This window comes from Schistocerca gregaria, unplaced genomic scaffold (genome assembly GCF_023897955.1).
Source record: "Schistocerca gregaria isolate iqSchGreg1 unplaced genomic scaffold, iqSchGreg1.2 ptg001345l, whole genome shotgun sequence".
Lineage (NCBI taxonomy): Eukaryota > Metazoa > Arthropoda > Insecta > Orthoptera > Acrididae > Schistocerca > Schistocerca gregaria.
Window position 1 is genome coordinate 15001 of NW_026062652.1, and position 5000 is coordinate 20000.

Genomic DNA, 5000 nt, shown 5'->3' on the forward strand with positions numbered 1-5000 from the left:
CACATCCTACACAGAGGGGCACCAAATATCATCCCCCGCCCTCGTGTTATACCACATGAAAAATTGCAGAAGTGAGAGACACACATCCGCCAGCCTCTTGCTACAAGCATCGAACCGACGTGACGTATCTGACGGTGACTCAGGCATCCGTGTACTGCCACCACTATCCACCCCCCCCCCCCCCTCTCTCTCTGCCCCCTTCCCACACAATACCAAATTTAACCAACTTTATCGCTTAACCTAACTGTGGCTGTACCAGTTTATCGCTTAACCTAACTGTGGCTGTACCAGTTTATCGCTTAACCTAACTGTGGCTGTACCAGTTTATCGCTTAACCTAACTGTGGCTGTACCAGTTTATCGCTTAACCTAACTGTGGCTGTACCAGTTTATCGCTTAACCTAACTGTGGCTGTACCAGTTTATCGCTTAACCTAACTGTGGCTGTACCAGTTTATCGCTTAACCTAACTGTGGCTGTACCAGTTTATCGCTTAACCTAACTGTGGCTGTACCAGTTTATCGCTTAACCTAACTGTGGCTGTACCAGTTTATCGCTTAACCTAACTGTGGCTGTACCAGTTTATCGCTTAACCTAACTGTGGCTGTACCAGTTTATCGCTTAACCTAACTGTGGCTGTACCAGTTTATCGCTTAACCTAACTGTGGCTGTACCAGTTTATCGCTTAACCTAACTGTGGCTGTACCAGTTTATCGCTTAACCTAACTGTGGCTGTACCAGTTTATCGCTTAACCTAACTGTGGCTGTACCAGTTTATCGCTTAACCTAACTGTGGCTGTACCAGTTTATCGCTTAACCTAACTGTGGCTGTACCAGTTTATCGCTTAACCTAACTGTGGCTGTACCAGTTTATCGCTTAACCTAACTGTGGCTGTACCAGATTATCGCTTAACCTAACTGTGGCTGTACCAGATTATCGCTTAACCTAACTGTGGCTGTACCAGTTTATCGCTTAACCTAACTGTGGCTGTACCAGTTTATCGCTTAACCTAACTGTGGCTGTACCAGATTATCGCTTAACCTAACTGTGGCTGTACCAGATTATCGCTTAACCTAACTGTGGCTGTACCAGTTTATCGCTTAACCTAACTGTGGCTGTACCAGTTTATCGCTTAACCTAACTGTGGCTGTACCAGTTTATCGCTTAACCTAACTGTGGCTGTACCAGTTTATCGCTTAACCTAACTGTGGCTGTACCAGTTTATCGCTTAACCTAACTGTGGCTGTACCAGTTTATCGCTTAACCTAACTGTGGCTGTACCAGTTTATCGCTTAACCTAACTGTGGCTGTACCAGTTTATCGCTTAACCTAACTGTGGCTGTACCAGTTTATCGCTTAACCTAACTGTGGCTGTACCAGATTATCGCTTAACCTAACTGTGGCTGTACCAGATTATCGCTTAACCTAACTGTGGCTGTACCAGATTATCGCTTAACCTAACTGTGGCTGTACCAGATTATCGCTTAACCTAACTCAATTTGTCCCTTAACCTAACTCAATTTGTCCCTTAACCTAACTCAATTTGTCCCTTAACCTAACTCAATTTGTCCCTTAACCTAACTCAATTTGTCCCTTAACCTAACTCAATTTGTCCCTTAACCTAACTCAATTTGTCCCTTAACCTAACTCAATTTGTCCCTTAACCTAACTCAATTTGTCCCTTAACCTAACTCAATTTGTCCCTTAACCTAACTCAATTTGTCCCTTAACCTAACTCAATTTGTCCCTTAACCTAACTCAATTTGTCCCTTAACCTAACTCAATTTGTCCCTTAACCTAACTCAATTTGTCCCTTAACCTAACTCAAGTTGTCCCTTAACCTAACTCAAGTTGTCCCTTAACCTAACTCAAGTTGTCCCTTAACCTAACTCAAGTTGTCCCTTAACCTAACTCAAGTTGTCCCTTAACCTAACTCAAGTTGTCCCTTAACCTAACTCAAGTTGTCCCTTAACCTAACTCAAGTTGTCCCTTAACCTAACTCAAGTTGTCCCTTAACCTAACTCAAGTTGTCCCTTAACCTAACTCAAGTTGTCCCTTAACCTAACTCAAGTTGTCCCTTAACCTAACTCAAGTTGTCCCTTAACCTAACTCAAGTTGTCCCTTAACCTAACTCAAGTTGTCCCTTAACCTAACTCAAGTTGTCCCTTAACCTAACTCAAGTTGTCCCTTAACCTAACTCAAGTTGTCCCTTAACCTAACTCAAGTTGTCCCTTAACCTAACTCAAGTTGTCCCTTAACCTAACTCAAGTTGTCCCTTAACCTAACCCACGTTGTCCCTTAACCTAACTCAAGTTGTCCCTTAACCTAACTCAAGTTGTCCCTTAACCTAACTCAAGTTGTCCCTTAACCTAACTCAAGTTGTCCCTTAACCTAACTCAAGTTGTCCCTTAACCTAACTCAAGTTGTCCCTTAACCTAACTCAAGTTGTCCCTTAACCTAACTCAAGTTGTCCCTTAACCTAACTCAAGTTGTCCCTTAACCTAACTCAAGTTGTCCCTTAACCTAACTCAAGTTGTCCCTTAACCTAACTCAAGTTGTCCCTTAACCTAACTCAAGTTGTCCCTTAACCTAACTCAAGTTGTCCCTTAACCTAACTCAAGTTGTCCCTTAACCTAACTCAAGTTGTCCCTTAACCTAACTCAAGTTGTCCCTTAACCTAACTCAAGTTGTCCCTTAACCTAACTCAAGTTGTCCCTTAACCTAACTCAAGTTGTCCCTTAACCTAACTCAAGTTGTCCCTTAACCTAACTCAAGTTGTCCCTTAACCTAACTCAAGTTGTCCCTTAACCTAACTCAATTTGTCCCTTAACCTAACTCAATTTGTCCCTTAACCTAACTCAATTTGTCCCTTAACCTAACTCAAGTTGTCCCTTAACCTAACTCAATTTGTCCCTTAACCTAACTCAATTTGTCCCTTAACCTAACTCAATTTGTCCCTTAACCTAACTCAATTTGTCCCTTAACCTAACTCAATTTGTCCCTTAACCTAACTCAAGTTGTCCCTTAACCTAACTCAAGTTGTCCCTTAACCTAACCCACGTTGTCCCTTAACCTAACCCACGTTGTCCCTTAACCTAACCGACGTTGTCCCTTAACCTAACCGACGTTGTCCCTTAACCTAACCGACGTTGTCCCTTAACCTAACCGACGTTGTCCCTTAACCTAACCGACGTTGTCCCTTAACCTAACCGACGTTGTCCCTTAACCTAACCCACGTTGTCCCTTAACCTAACCCACGTTGTCCCTTAACCTAACCCACGTTGTCCCTTAACCTAACCCACGTTGTCCCTTAACCTAACCCACGTTGTCCCTTAACCTAACCCACGTTGTCCCTTAACCTAACCCACGTTGTCCCTTAACCTAACCCACGTTGTCCCTTAACCTAACCCACGTTGTCCCTTAACCTAACCCACGTTGTCCCTTAACCTAACCCACGTTGTCCCTTAACCTAACCCACGTTGTCCCTTAACCTAACCCACGTTGTCCCTTAACCTAACCCACGTTGTCCCTTAACCTAACCCACGTTGTCCCTTAACCTAACCCACGTTGTCCCTTAACCTAACCCACGTTGTCCCTTAACCTAACCCACGTTGTCCCTTAACCTAACCCACGTTGTCCCTTAACCTAACCCACGTTGTCCCTTAACCTAACCCACGTTGTCCCTTAACCTAACCCACGTTGTCCCTTAACCTAACCCACGTTGTCCCTTAACCTAACCCACGTTGTCCCTTAACCTAACCCACGTTGTCCCTTAACCTAACCCACGTTGTCCCTTTGCCTAACATAGTTCACTGCTCGGAATCTCTGGTGTCGTTGTTATCCTCATGTAGATGTCTTGCGAGTGTTGCTTACTTTCCACATATTCCTGCTATCCACTGTCAATTGTACTGCAATAGGACTATATCGCCGACCCCCCCCCCTCCCCCCCCTCTGTCCCCCTCTGTCCCCCTCTTTGTGTCTCTGTCCTCTCAAGCTGGTCGGTCTGGCGTTTGAGTGTTAAATGAGCCTCGCAGCTGTTCAGTTGCATTCAGATGTCGACGCCCTCAGTGTACGTCGTGGTATGGTCTGTGTCCATTGTCCGCTGATGTCGTACGCGTAACCCACACGCTGTACCGATCATCGGTCGTTACGTACAGAGTGAAGTAGTGTGATACGTGTGACCGTACGCTGGCTGTGCCCAACGGTGTCGAATCTCAATTTCCATATGTTGTGCTTGATGCTACTTGTCTCGTCTCCCAATAACAGCTAGGTTGCACTGTGGTACGCCGTAGAGGCGTGTGGGAGGAACGTACGAACGCATTGTATGTCACCCTGGGTCGCTGGGGGTGGTGGTGCGGTGAGTCAGGTCAGGTCAGGTCAGCGTGCGCCGTCTGATGTAGTGACGCGTGTATTCCGACTTTGTCGTATTGCCTCACACAAAGTGCTACCCTGGTGGACCGCGTTCCATATCTGGGACATGCCGCAGATGCCGGTTGACAGTGGATCGCGGAAGGTACATCGCATACGTGCGCGGGCCACCTTCCACGTGTTCTCTTCTGCACATGTCGCAGTGTGTATGTGGTCTGATGTAGCGTGTCGTGACACATGACATCCTGGCATGCAAGAATTGTTGAATTCGCAAATGTAGGTGGACATCTACGTTTACTGCCCAAGATACGCAAATGAACTGGAAATCCGTTGTTGAGCGGTTGTTCACGCTGGAGGTGAATCTGTGATGGCGACGATCGGTACAGCTATTAACCGGTTGTTTCAGCGGTACCCGCCACATCCACACGCGTGACTAGGCCCATGTGGGTATGAAGCGATACGCGGCGGTGGCTTGGTGGGACTGTTCCCGGCCGGTGAAGGGGGGCCGCCCGGCGTGTTGGCCGCGCGCTGCGTGGGCGCACGCGCAACAGGCGGCTGGTGGGGGGCGCCGAGTGGCAGGAGCGCCAGCCGACGGGCCCGGCAGGCGGCGCAGCTACGCTGCGGCGCACCCTG